The 15,673-nt window shown below is 37.9% G+C and overlaps 1 protein-coding gene across 3 annotated transcripts in view; it reads right to left on the reverse strand.

Moving 5' to 3' along the window:
- LOC116416484 (SKI family transcriptional corepressor 1 homolog-B) overlaps positions 1–15,673 on the reverse strand; it is a 767,432-nt gene that overhangs the window by 613,605 nt on the left and 138,154 nt on the right. Inside the window, exon 1 of one of the 3 annotated variants that reach the window (XM_032601564.1) lies at positions 3,786–3,845. The exons of the other annotated variants lie outside the window; for them this stretch is intronic. The gene's annotated coding sequence lies outside the window, so the exon portion shown is untranslated. Of the gene's footprint in view, positions 1–3,785; positions 3,846–15,673 lie in introns of those variants that run through there. 3 annotated transcript variants of the gene reach the window in all.

Genomic DNA, 15,673 nt, shown 5'->3' on the forward strand with positions numbered 1-15,673 from the left:
TAAACAAAAAATCCAGCTATTGAATTACATTGGTAGAGATAATCCTATCTCCATGTGTTTCCGTTCTTGGGAGTTATTTGAATATCCTCTTCTCCCGAGCACTAATAAACACGTTTGGACGGTGAAAACATTAAATCAATTGGAAAAACCTCGTTTTGTGATTTTTGGACTACAAAGAGAAAATCATCGAGAACTGCAAACGCCAGTCGATTTGATCATTGTGAGTTGAGTAATGTGAAACTTTTCTTGAATTCACAATATTATCTATACAACAATACGAATCTCGACATATCTAAAATCAGTTTGCCATTCTCTACGATATGTACGCCAATTTTCAAAAATCCTACTATAGAAAAGATCCGCAACCGCTTCTGACAGTCTTCATTTCTCAACTTAGCACCACTCGTAGTTGTTGACTGTTCACAACAAAACGAATCTCTTAAGAGCGCTCCTGTCGATGTACGTCTGGAAATTGAGGCTAAAAACGATTTTCCTGCTAACACTTCAGCATACTGCCTGATCTTACACGATCTCGTCGTTCAGTACAATCCTATCAGTGGGGGTGTCAAGAAGCTCGTCGAGGCTGCACCGAAAAATGGAGTATGCAGTAGACATGACTGGTTTCAAGCAAACCGAAGAAGATTATATTCTAAAGGAAATAGCAATCATATCTCTCAACGAAAATAGTGATCTTGTTTTTCTAACGTTCAAAAATCCCTTCTCATGGAAAAAACTCTCAGACAAAATGCAAAGGGAAAACAATTGGCTTAAACATAATTATCATGGCATAAGGTGGAAAACAGATGGAAATGACTACTCTCAAATTGGAAACTTGCTTCGCTTTACATGACGCATCAAAAATTTTTGTCATCTGTGCATTAAAATAGAAATGGCTTCAACGATTCAAATTTTCCGTCTACAACATTCAACAATATGGCTATCCACCAAAACCATCATTCAAGAGCGTCACAGTATGTACAAATTATAATCCAATCTATAAGACTGCCTGCGCACTTCACACTGTCAAACTTATAAAATTATTCTATCAGTCATGCAAATATTTGTAAAAAAAAAGTAGAGAACACTATAGGCATACTGGAACATCTCCCCCTCCTTTCTACTTCGGATTCTAAAACACTCTTGGGTGTTTTAGAATCCGTACGGATTCTGCAACACTTTGAGAGGGGAGGAGGTATTTGGAACCGTGTGTTCCAGTATGCCTATAGTCTATCTACTAATACTTTTAACTTCACCGTGCTAAAACCTAAATTATCCCTGCTGACCCATTGTGGCACTCGAGGAAATTTTTTGTGAATTGTTTCACCGTAGGATTCCAAGTAAACGAATGGTTATTTTGGGCTCAAATTCAAGGAGGATACTTTGTACACCTGTAGTTTCAGTCTTAATGCAGAGATTTTAAGGTCCCTTTCCACACTGATATATATATATATTCATGTCATACTGATATATATATATATATATATATCAGTATGACATGAATTCATAGGGAGGGACTTTAACAACGTGCAACGACACTCCTATAAGAGAAACAAAAATTTTGAAAATAATCAGTTTTTAGATTACAGCAGATAGCTTTTTTATGGTAAATCACCAAATAAAATGTTGAAGCATTTGTCTACATTGTTTTAAGGATATAAGGAATCAAAACATTAAAAAAAAATTGAAACATTGATATCTTAAGAACCATAGGGGTTTAAAAGCTGCGCAATAAACTCAGCCAAAATACATAAAATATCTACTTTTTCACAAAATCTCAAGTGCAATAAGGCCTTTTTACGTCCGTAATCAAGGCACAAAAAAAAACTCAGTTCACGAATTATTATTAAAAAATAAGTAGTCAAATCACTTGAAATTTTAATGGGATATAGTGTGACACGTGACTCATCGACATGATTTTTTTTGTGAGGTTAGGACGTTTAGTTTTAGAGATATGAATTTTTGAAAAATGATCACCTTATTAATTTTATCTGCCGAACTAAGCGGTCGATCCCGAAGACCAAACGAGGAAAAGTAGGTAATTTATTATCTTTTAAATGCATTTTAGCTAAATTGTTTGTAACAATGGGAAGATAGAAAAAAAAGTTGAGAAAATAAAAAATAACTGTTTTTCCCGAATTCAGAATCAAAAAATAGATATGCATTTCAAATTTTATTGATATTGACCGTGTACTTCCAGAAATATTACGGTATACATACACACACATCCACACACACACACGCGCGCGCGCACAGACACACCCCCATACGGTCATTTTCTAAAAACACTTGATTTGAACTTCTAACACACCAAGAAGTATTTTCTAAAAGTTTCGATGAAACTCAAAATTTTACTATTACAAAGCTTCCTTTAGGAGGAAGCAAAATATTTCTGCGGCGTCGTATTAAATTGAAAGTTTATATTATAGGTATAAAAGCATTAAAATAAAATTATTTGAACGCGGGGTCCAGGTGTACAGGATGGCCGATGACGATGTCTAGGTGGTGCGCTCCGTGGTTTTTAGTGTCTAGGTATGTAAAACATTTAAGGGCGGTGTCTAGATGTACAGGGTAGCTAATGACGAGGTCTAGGTGGAGCACTTCATGGTTTTTGGTGTCTAGGTAAAATTTTTTTTTTATGTATTAGAACGTCATACAAACACCATAAGTTCGATTGACCTCAGTTCTTTTCTATCTGTAATTTTGTTGCGGAATATATCAAACTCGCCTAACTTTTACTTTTTTAAAAGTTAATACTTATCTTTGTTTTCACATCGTACAAAAATTCTTTAATCGCACGTTTTCATCATTTTTAATACACACAGATACTAATAAAAGCTACTAAACTCTAAGTAAGATCTAATAGCTGTTATAAACTTTTTGTTTTAAGATTATTTAACACACTCAAAAAAGTAATAAAACCTAATAAAAGCTTAAAAACATTGATATAATTAAAAAATAAATAATTGAGGCTCACAAACAGTAAGAAGTGTTATAAACTTTTATTAGATTTGATTGTTTATTAATTCGATTATTAGCCGGGAAGAGTATAAGGAGGACATATTTAAATTTGTTAACTAGTAAGCGCGCAAATGAAATTGTGAAAAATTGTAAAAATAGATCATAGACGCGATCTGCCCGTGTTGGTACTTAAATAAATAAGTACAATAATATAAAAATAATTAAATAAATAAATATATGAACAACGAAAAAATTTGTTTTTCATTTGCGAGAATAAAAATAGACAACATTTTTAGTTGAAAAACGTTGTGTAAATGAAATATGTTGATTGTCTTCACTAAGTGACAAAGGAAATCTTACCATAGACCTGGTTTTAGTGATACATATTTGTAAATTCATCATTCGTTACTCGTTTTAATAAGTCCACTTGGTAAAACTTACTAATAATATGGTTAGTGCGTATTTTCTTAAGGAATGTGGTTATCTCGACCTAGTACTTGGTTACCATAACCAACCAGTTTTTTTCGTATATATTTTCCGAACTGAAATAAACGTACATTTTATAAGAAATTATTCATAAGCTTTCAACGTTAGCTGGCAATTTACTTTTTCACCGCATGCAACAATTAAAGTTGGAACAACTCATTTTACAAACGGGGCACATTGCTAATATTGCTTTTAAATATCGAGGCTCCTGTTATAATAACTCGTTTTAGTAATCGATTATATTCATTAATATTAGGTAAATTATTTTGTATCCTACCCGATCTGATTTTCTCAAACGACGCGATAAACAGCTTAAATTCGATTTCATGTTTTGAACTAACCTTTTTGATTTTTTTTAACGATGCGATGAAGAGGTAGAATTAGATTTCATGCTTGTAATTCTGAAAAAAAAGAGTTTCCAATTTTGTGCTTCATACAGTATCTTATTGGTTTAGTGCATTCGACAAATATTATAAAAGTCGTTACAATTATTACTCACTTTGTTTTGATTGGAAAATTAATATCAGCTATAAGTTAGGTATATATCTCTCACATATTTTATGAAATAAATCTTAACTATTTTTAGGAGGTAGTATATAGTAGTTTGTAATGAAAAATAACAGTATCACTGATAAAAGTGTTGATACATTTACTATTTTGTAACGTCTGATAATTATTGACGTTTGTGTATACAAATAATCATTTCTCTAGTTGATTAATTATAACGCGCAAACGCATTGTTATTTATTTATTTTTTTTCATACGTGCTAACATGACTATTTCTTGACAAGGCAACCATGAACTCGTTTAAAAATTAAAGATAGATAAAATCTAAGATGATTATAAATAAATAATGCAAATAAGTAGTACCATGGCACCATAAAAAATGTAAAATAAAGCTGACCTTGACACCCACTCGAGCCACTGGGGAGGTCAAGGTCGTAATTGTTTACTCTTTATGATGCCCTTTGTACTTTGGAGAGAGCCCCCTTTCCTCTTTCTGTCTATCCAAAGTGCCTCTGATTTTTCGAGACACTTTGGAGAGAACTCCTCCCCCTTTTCTGTCTATCCGAAAGCCTCTGATTTTTCGAGACACCTTGGAGAAAACCTCATTTCCCTGTTCTTCTTTATCCAAAGTGCCTCAGATTTTTCAAGACATTGTGGAGAGCGACTTTTTAGGGTGTCCACGTTTCGACGGCTGACTGGCGACTAATGTGGGAGGTCTCCGTTAGCACGATGACTAACAAGAATTTCGCATTTTTCTTAGTAAAAAGTAACTTTTTTAGACCAGCGGGCAAATAAATTTTAGCGGGCGTTTTTAATTTTTTTTTTTTTTTGCCCGACAGGCGTTTTTCATTTTTCTTTGTCCGCATATGCCGCATTAGCAGGCAAAAAAAAATGAAAAACACCTGCCGGGCAAAAAAAAAATAAAAACGCCCGTTTAAATATTTTAAAGAAAATTGTCAATAGTTCATATCAAATATATGTATATGTGTGTATATATAATTGTGTACATATATGTGTGTGCATGTGTGTAAACGCAAAAATCAGTACATGGGTTACAAAAAATATAGTGTGCACCAAGGGCTAAGCGGGCTTTTTGGCCTCGTGTGGTTGCAGTACTCGTCTGCGGCTCGTACTGCAAACTCCACACTCGGCCTATTTAGCGCGGAGGCTCTACTTATGTTACTGGCAGATTGTATCGCTCATCACATGTTGTCGGTGTTTAAGCCAGAGCAGACGTTGCCATACCCGCCACAGGTGTTTGTAGATCCCGATAAGCCGATGCAAGCGGGTTTCTCATTCCGGATCCCTTGTAGGGTCATATGGCTCGTCTGCTTCGCTATCGCTGCTGCTGATTTGACTGCTGCTGCTACTATTTTGCTGATCCATTGGCTCGGGATCGCTGTCGAAGCTATCGACACCCGAGTCATCTATCAATGATTCCCCATATAGCACCCAATCTTTTGATAATATTGTCTAAAGGTTTCATCGGTAGATTTGTCAGATTTATTATTATTGTTAAAAATATTGCAAGCAGATTATTGAATATTCTAGATACTGCCTAGCAATATTGCTGTAAAGGGTCATGTCCGTTTTTCGATTGCGTTTTAAAAAAACAATAACAATATTGCTCGGAAATTATTTGCAATATTGTGTCAATATTGTAAAATAAAGGTAAAAACACATTAGATTTAAAAAATTATAGAAGCGTTTTCACGGGTTCTCATGCCCGTTTCGAGAGGTATCATCCGGATGGTACATGGCAGTTCAAACAGAGTTGGAGGACGTAAGACGGATTGTGATAGCCTCCGCCTACCAACCGTTCGATAACACAGACGACAAGTCCAGAGATTAGTGGAACGCAGTATGCTTAACAACCTTCCACTGATTACAGGGTGCGACGCCAATTTACATCACAGAGTATGGAGAAGAACGGATACCAATGCCAGGGGTGTCAAACTGCTCGATAACCTTGCAGGGACTGACCTGGAGATTATGAACGTTAGTGACACGCCTACATTCAAAAACGCGATCAGGAAAGAGGTGATAGACTTAATTCTGTCGTCCACCAAGATAGCACATCTGATCAGCAAATGGCGAGTGAGCGACGAACCATCGTTATCGGACTAATCTCTGATCACATATTTGGTCGGTACCCCTGGCGATGAACAACCCAAATGGGTAGGAAACCCCAGGGAGACGAATTGGGAAGGATATAAGAATGACGTGGATAAGGAAGTCATGCGCCAAATACCACACGACAAGGATAGCACATCCCTGGATGAAGCAGCTGACAGATTAGCAAGCCCATCATCCAAGCCTATAAGGGTAATTGCGAACCCAAACAGGTGAGGTCCAAAGGTGAAGTCACATGGTAGAATCAAAGGCTGGAACAACTAAAATTGAAAACACAAAGGGCCTCTAACAGCTGGAGAAACTTCTGCAAATTCTGAACATCCAAAAGGGCAGAGAGACAGCCAGGATGAATAAGATCCTGGCGAGGAATCCCGAGGCTGTCCTGGGCACGCTCAAGCTTCCAAATGGACATTACGCTACTACAGAGGAGGAAACGCTAGAGCTTCTCGTACAAATGCATTTCCCCAGCTTCGAGGGGGAGGGGGAGGGGTGGCGAGCGACCTGTCGACCGGAGGATCTAGTCGGGGCCACAGACCGACGTACGCCAAACTGAGCAAAAATCGACTGCTATTGAGACGGATCGTCACGTCAAAGAGGGTAATGCGAAAAACTGGTCCAGAGTAATCCTTAGACTTAAAAGAGCAAGAACCAAGCTGCTTGTGGAGATCCTTACAGGATACGGCAGCCTGAATGCTTATAGACATGCAATGGGACTAAGTAAAGACCCATGCGTCTGGTGGTCTGAATAAGCCTGACTCCAATACAATAATAATATACACTGTTATCACACTCATATCTAAGATTTCGACTTAATACATCTCAGATGTAAACAAAAAGTGTGAAATATGTGTAAACTTGGTATCTAAAATAAGCAGATGAACAAGTTTATCTCGGGTTTACGTAAGAATACTATTTTTCGCCCGAAGCCATGATACTCAGATGCATTTTTTTCGCAGAGCATATATCGGTCCCTACGAAGAGTAGTATGGTTGAGATTTGCTACGAAGACTAGTACGGTTCAGATTTGCCGCGAATACTAGTATATTTCAGATCTTTCCTACATTAAAAAATCTAATTGTTTTGAAGAAAAACGAATAGTTATGTTAGTTAAAACTAATAAAAGTGCAATATTTTTAAAGTTGCCAAATAATTTTTAAATAATTTCGAAATTTAAAAAATTTGTAATAAAAACTTTAATTAAAAGAAAAAAATTAATCTCTAGAAAAAATTGACTTTTAAAAACGTAAAAGGTTAGGCAAGTTTAATATATTCCGCAACAAAATTACAGATAAAAAAGAACTGAGATCAATCGAACAAAGTCAAGTTTATTATATTTAATATAAAAAATAGTCTTGTTCAATCAAGGGCTTACTTAACTTAAAGTTAAGTTATATGTTGATCCATTAGAAACAACTCTCAAGATAATTACTACATAACTTGCCCTGTCCTTTTTATTGTACTTGTGGTGTTTGTATCACGTTCTAATAGATAAAAAGAAAATTTTTGTTGTTCACCAGAAAACAAAATAAAATGGGCATGGCAAGTTACGTAGTAAGTATCTTGAGAGTTGTTTTTAATGGATCAACATATAACTTAACTTTAAGTTAAGTAAGCCCTTGATTGAACAAGACTATTTCTTTGCTTTATGATTAAATATAATAAACTTGACTGTGTTCAATTGATCTTAGTTCTTTTTTATCTGTAATTTTGTTGCGGATTATATCAAACTCGCCTAATCTTTTACTTTTTTAAAAGTCAATTTTTTTAGAGATTTCAGTCCTTTTAAGTTTTTGCGTATTTTATATTTGTCCTAAATATAAAATATAAGCATCTTTAGCACCTTTTGACCATAGTTTTTTTGTAACATTTTTTTTATTAACATGAAAACACTGATTGTTTTGTAGCAAAATATTGGTATAGTGGCTATGATTGATAAGTATGTTGAAAAAATTTAGATAGGTGTAAATTTTCGCTGTCTACGAATATTATTATTACACTAAGACACTAAAAAGTACGAAGCACACCACTCTGTACTACTAGACACCGCCCTCGAAAGATTTTTACACCTAGACACAAAAAAACACAGTGCACTCCACCTATACTTTGTCATCGGCCACCCTGTACACCTAGACACCATCCTCGTATGATTTATTTACCTAGACACCAAAAACTACAACACCAAGACAAAAAAAACCACGGTGCACTCCACCTAGACCTCGTCATCTGCTACCCTGGCTACCACAACCACGCCACTTAATATTAAATAGTAAGAAAAAAAAATGAAATCACATCCGTAGTTCTGCTGGTCGGTATATGTGTGGTCACATCAGTAATCCCACTGATCAGTATAAGTATGTGGGAAAGCAATATTTGCTGCTAAATTCACGGTCTTAACACTAGCCGTGTGCGGCCAACTTGATGGTCTGAACATGTTGGGCTGAAGAATCCCAAACGGATTTTAGCATTTTTGTTGAGACATGCTTGTTTATTGTAAAAAAAAGTTGCTTCCTTGTCACTTGATATTAAATCTCATAACAACTGTGTAAATTTCGAAATTTTTAAAAAATTTTTTGGCAACTTTAAAGATATTGCACTTCTATTAGTTTCAACCAAAATAACTATTTATTTTTCTCCAAAACAATTGGATTTTTTCATGTGGGAAAGATCTAAAATGTACTAGTCTTCGCGGCAAATCTGAACCGTACTAGTCTTTGTGGCAAATCTGAACCGTACTACTCTTTGTAGGGACCAACGATATATTCTGGAGAAGTAATGTCAGCACTTTCTCTCTCTCTCTCTCTCTCTCTTATGATTTTGTTTTGTGATCAGTACATATATACAAAGTACAGATCATTTAGTCGATGATACAATCGTATATTCAAATTTACCCTGTGACTTGTTCAAACATGCAAAGTACAGAACATTTAGTCAATAATATAATCAATAATATACCTATATATATGTCTCCCATCTTTTAATTCTGAGGCCACTTTGGAATTCAAAATAGCAGCTTTACCTTCAATTATTCGTGTAATGTGAGGTAAAATGGTGCAGTTGTCGCCGAGAAAAGCGAGTGAAAAGATGCGACACTGCTCGCAGCGCACCCGTATATCTACATAGGCGCGTTTTCCCTCATTCCCCCACTCTTTGCACGCTCGCGCGCGCTCGGCTGCTTTTACCGATTTTCAACTGCATGTTTCGACCATTTCGATGCATTTCTACAAAAACTTAGAATATACATCTTTCAGTATTTTACTTATAATTTTGAATGCGGGTATTAAAATTAAAATCTGATCATTTTTAACGCAAGAAGGGTTCCCGACAAAAAAATGCCTACAAAAATTGAAATTGCAATTGCGCAAAAACTATTGGTCTGACAGTGCCTGCCTTTTGCACACTTAAAGTTGATATAACTATCTACTTCTGTGCTAAATTTTAGCTCTTTATCTTCATAAATGGCAAACTTACGAATTTTCGAAAAAAATGCCAAATTTTTCGGTTTTCCAGAATTTTTCTTCTTGTAATTTAATACTCTACAACTTTTCTATTTACGAAATCTACTATTATATTAAAGTTCTTAATGTACTTGTGTGCCGTGAAGCCATTCACATCTTTTCCCAATAACTTATTATCGAGGAGTTACCCTGACACCTGGACATCATTTATGAGGCGGATAAAGGGGCCTTAATATTTTTGGGATTTAAAATTGTCAGGCCTAAAAATTTTGAGTTATTTAAATTTTTCTGTGTGCCGTGAAGCCATTTACATCTTTTCTCAACAACTGACATATATTTGTTTATTATTATTTATACTTCAAAGTGCACTGTTTACATATTGCTCATATATATCTAAATAAAGAGATATTCCATTTTTTTATTGTTGATTTGTATATATTTACTTCTACTATCATATTGAAGTGTACTTATTGTACCTGTGTACCGTGAAGCCATTCATGTCTTTTCTCAATAACTAACATATTTTACTTATTTATTATTTATAATTCACAGCAAATTGATTATATGTTGCCCATATATATTTAAAATAGGAAATGATATATTTGTTAATTAATTATTTATATATATGTACTTACTATTATATTAAAGTATACTTAAGAAACTTGAATTTTTTAAAGGAAAATTGTTGAATTCTTTTTTAATTTTACCCTAAATAATGCTATATATAATTGACTATGACTGAAAACTGGATTAGGTAAATAGACACCAACTCTGTTAAATGTTTGGCCTTGTGATTTATTGATACTAAATACCCCGTGGCGGATTTGCGAAGCTATAGCTCCCACCTCCTCTTAAGACTATACTTCATTTTAATTGTAAGTCATTTCATGGGGCAGATCCTGAGAAAAACATCAAAAACTGAAAAAAGTATTTTTCCACGTGACGCGATAACTGGAGTGAAAAAGCAATAAGCAAGTTCAAATTTTGGATTTAGTTAGCATTATATGGCACCTTAATCCCTTTCTTTCGGTTGTTAATGATACCAGTTAGTTTCGAAGATATTTAGCTTCCAAATTTTGTTTCTCACCCTGTATACATTTCATAATTGAAAACTGCATTGCTTATATCTCAGATTCTATTTAATACATTTTAATGTATACTTAGGCTCATTTTATTCTGTTTCTGTTTTAGCAATTCGTTAAAAACAAGATTTTTAGTTACAAACCTGCGTTTTTTTCATGGCAATTTTTCGATCACTAGTTATTTTAGTCGCGTTCCGCGAACAATCCTGACCATTATAACTTGGAAACTAAGTGTTGAACTTTTCTTTGAAACATAATAAATATCAAATGTTATTATAACTATAGATTGCTTCAATTTTAAGTCATTTCATGGAGCATATCCAGAAAAAACGGAAAGGAGGAATTGTAACTTCAAGGTACAGAGTTCCTTTTTCTGTTTGTCTCTTTGGCAATCGGCGCGTGTTATCGTGACGAATGTCAATTCTCGCATAAGGCACTCACGTATACCTCTCGTCAGATGGAAGTGAAACTGTCGCATTTCCTTACAAAAAAAAAAAAAAACGCGCCAAGATATCTACCGTTTGGTGGTGAGGAAACGATATCATCAAAATGTAATTAATACAAAGATAACGTTAAATAACATTATTTAAAGTATCTAAGAAAATAAGACATATAATGACAGATGTATATATATATATATATATATATATATATATATATATATATATATATATATATATATATATATATATATATATATATATATATATATATATATATATATATGGGTCATTCTATTTGAAATCGAAAATGAAGATTTTAATTTTTGCCTAAACTGTATATATATGTTGTACATTATAACACTCGATTAATACTTTTCTGCCGTGTTATAACCAGGGCCAGAAGGACACTGTTTATTGTAAATTAACGTCGGGCGTGCAGAAGGCACGGCTCGACCGACTCAAATCATGCACGTGTTTTTACACGAAAGATATTACCCTGTCGACGTGAGAGAGTGAAGTACAGGTACTTACAACTCAGCAGTGGCAGTAGTACTTGACGCAAACGGACGTGGTCCAGTCTCGGACGTGGAGATGCAACAGTTCGGACGGGCGTCGCAGCGACTCGTCGGTAACACACGGACGAATATCGTTCGCTCTCGAGATGCTCGCAGGACTCACAACAAACCCGCGTATAGTAGAAGCGCGAGCTACCCGTGTGGATAGCGCAGCGAGACTAACTCTAGTCGCGGCTCTCCCGGCCGTCGGCACATCGTTGTCATATTTCGCCAACGCTGTGCGGCCAGGCGGCAACCGCGTTACCTATGCTCTCACTCTCTCTCTGTCTCTATCTTGCCTCGTCTCTCGTTCTCGCTCGTTTCGGCGCTCGTTGGCAGCTTGATGAAACAATAATCTTATTACAATTAGTACATGATTAGCCGTTAGACATTTGACGTGCACTCGGCCGTCACAACACCCTCCCCCATACGCTGTGTACCCTGCCAGGTGTACCAGCTCGCACTCAGTCATATCTAACTGGGTAATAAGAACTTGTAATAAATATCAATTTTTACAAGGAAAACTTGACTTTTTATTATCATCATTAATTAGATAATACAAATAATGAAAGAAGCAAAAAGAATAGTTCATTTTTAGTCCCTCGCCTCTCTTTTTACATACGGCAGTCTTTTGCCTCTAAAAAAAACATTAAGAGAGAAAGAAGAGAAATAAGAAAAAAAAAAACAAAATGCTTCATTGCACGGGATTGAGGTAAGGTAAAGGAGGAAATGAAGTGGTTCGGCCGTTAGCCTGAGCTTCTTCTTCTACTTCTTCTTGTACTTGTCGCCGTACGTTAAGTCCATTCCATGGACGTTGAAATTGGGGCACACGTCCAATCGAGCAATACCTCGGTATCCGCAAATGGGGCATTGCGGTCCAGGTTCTGTGTAAGTCGGCAGCCTGTTTCTCGCTCGACGCTTCAATTCACGGTTACGGTCGAACTCTTTGTTCAACTGTTCGTTGGTTAGAGTCGGCCGTTTCTTTACGGCTGTTGCTGCTGGAGCGGCCGTGGTTTTCGACGTCGTGTCGGGCTGACGGCTGGTCGAATCTGGCCTTACGGCTGTTGAAGCCGTCTTCGGGACAACCGGTGGCGCTGACAATGGTTGCGGCTTCGCTTTGCATTTGGCCTTTAGAAATGCCACGGTTTCTACTAGGGTTGTGTCTCCCTTAGGTAAATCCGGCCGGTGGCCATACTTCTCCTTAATTTCCGACCCCATAGCGATCGCTTCTTCCAGCGTAGCGATCAGCTCGGTTCTGAGCTGCGTCGCTCGGTTTCTCGGCTGCTGTCTTCTGACGAGAGCCTGAGCGAACTGTGCGTCTTCTATCACCTGCAGTTCTTTCAGCAGAGCTTGCTTCCTCAGTTCGATCTCGGTCGGTGATTCCGGGATAGCAAAAATCGACCGGTTGAGAAGTTCGCTTCCCACCTCTAATCCGGATGGGACGTTGGCCGGTACTGCTGGCGTGTCGTCGACCGTGTGAATCATCGACTCTTCGACGATTGTTTGCACAATCTCCTCTGCTAACTCCCTGATGTCGTCCATCTTGCGTTCAGCCGTCTATGTGGGAAGAAGGGAATTATGAGGGGAGAATGGGACGGTGTACAGAAGAATGAAGCTCCCTAATCGCATGATTTTAATTGTCAACCGTACCCGCCGCCTTTTGCGCTTGCGTTTTCCTAGGAGACAAACTATTCGGAACGTCACGCGGTTTATTTTTCGAACCTTTCGGTCTTCCGCGTTTCGCTTTGTCTACCTCGACGCTTACTGTGTTTGTCGGGTTTACAATCTTCGCCGGTAGTGTTTTGCGTTTTACAAGTAACCGCGTTTTTCTCGGCCCACCACGCTTTTTTGATCGCTCGCTACTTGCGTTAGATTCTTTCGCTTCTTCAATTTCTTCATTGTTGACGGACGTAGTCCTGATGTCGTCTACTTGATCAGTAACTTCACAGTCGTCTGCTGCTGCGACAGGCTCACAGTCGTTTTCTTCTCTACTGTGATACTTTTTCAAATATTCGACAGCAGTCGGTCCATCAACCGTTCCGTTTCGGTCAATTAGTTCGTAAATACCTGGGCTCAGTATACGGCTGATTTTGAAGGGGCCGATAAACGGTGGAGCTAATTTAGCTGACACTCCCTCCGCTGCTGATGACAGTACTCTATTCTTCTTCCAGACTTCGTCGCCTACTGAGTACTACACGTTTCGGTGTCGGCTGTTGAAATATTTGGCCTGGCGCGCTTGCGCTTCTTGAGCGTTATCGTTAGCCGCTTCTTGGAGTTCTCTCAGCTTCTCCATCCTAGCCTTCCATTCAGATATAGCGATCTGATCTTCGTTGGCTATAGCTTCAATCTCCTCTTGTCGAAGCAGAGATTTGGGATGACTCGGCTGTCTACCAAAATTCAGCATCGCCAGAGAAGTCTGGAGTGATTCTTGTGTAGCCGTGTTCATAATCGTGCGGTTCGCACGTTTTACGGTGTTAGGCTGAGGGTGATACGGTGGTGCGTACGTATGGTGTACTCCCCGTTCCTCTAGGAATTTATCCATAGCCTTATTTCGGAACTCTGTTCCGTTGTCGGAAAAGAAGACTTTTGGCGTTCCGAACCGTAGAAAAACCCGTTCATTCAAGTTTTTAATGATGGTCTGAGCGTTGGCCTTTCGTATAGGTATGCATTCTACCCACCTGGTAAACATGTCTTGAAACACCAGTAAATATTCATAACCGTGAGTAGACTTTGGTAGCGGACCCATTACGTCACCAGCAACTGTTTCCCATCGACGCGAGAAGTTGCGACTGCCCATCTGACCAGCTGGTTTTCTTTGTTCAACTTTGCATTGTTGACAGATCAAGCAGTTTCGGACGTAATTTGTCACATCTTTTTTCATCGATGGCCAATAGTATAACAGGGCGACTCTTTCTTGCGTTTTCTTGCGGCCAAAATGACCTAACGTCGCTTCGTTATGACACTCGTTCAAAACTTGAGCTCTTTTCTCTTTCGGAAGTACTAATTTCCAAGCATTCTCATCTTCGAAAACATCATCGACGAATGCGTCAGGCCGGTAAGTATATAATTTTCCACCTAATAACTTCCAGCCAGGAAATTCTAGCGGGTTATCAGTTACTTCCTTCTTTAATTCGGTGTACCATTTGTCAGTTGTTTCATCCTCTGGTGTAATACTCGCAATAATCGGACGTGTCTCTTCTGCGTCGTCTCCTTCGTAAAGTCTCGACAGCGCATCGGGAACCACATTCATTGAGCCTTTGCGATGTTCGATCGTGTAATCATATTCCTGCAATTCAAGTGCCCATCTGGCTAAACGTCCAGTTGGATTTCGTAAATTACTTAGCCACTTGAGACTGCTATGATCGGTAATCACCAGAAAATGGTAACCTTCAACGTACGGACGGAATTTTTGTATCGCCCAGAGAACCGCTAAACATTCACGCTCCCTCGCTGAGTAATTCCGTTCCGCCGGAGTCATAGTGCGACTCGCGAACGATAACACACGTTCTTCCCCTTCTATCACCTGCGTTAAAACAGCACCAAGGCCTGTGCCAGAAGCGTCGCATTGTAGACAGAAGGTTTTATTAAAGTCTGGTCGGTGGAGAACCGGAGCGGATGCTATCAGCATTTTAGTTTGCTCGAACGCGCGTTCTTGGTCCTCCCCCCAAACGTAGCCTGTTCCTTTCTTAAGCAGTCGATTTAAAGGTTCAACTATCGTTGCAAAATCTTTGAGGAACTTCCTGTACCACGACGACATTCCCAAAAACCTGCGCAGTTGTTTTAATGTCTTCGGAGTTGGGTACTCTATAATCGGAGCGATTTTATCCGGATCCGGACGAAAACCGTCCCTGTTGACGAGCACGCCAAGATACCGCACTTCTGATTGACAAAAATGACTTTTCTTGCGATTTATATTCAATCGTGCTTTGGCTAGCTTCGTCAGCACGATCTCTAAGACTTTTAAATGGTCTTCGAACGTTTCGGTTCAGACGATAATATCGTCCAAATAGCTGTAACAGTGTGTTTCGAGATCGGGCGTAATCAAGGAGTCGATC

Source organism: Nasonia vitripennis, assembly GCF_009193385.2.
Source record: "Nasonia vitripennis strain AsymCx chromosome 2 unlocalized genomic scaffold, Nvit_psr_1.1 chr2_random0007, whole genome shotgun sequence".
Taxonomy (NCBI): domain Eukaryota; kingdom Metazoa; phylum Arthropoda; class Insecta; order Hymenoptera; family Pteromalidae; genus Nasonia; species Nasonia vitripennis.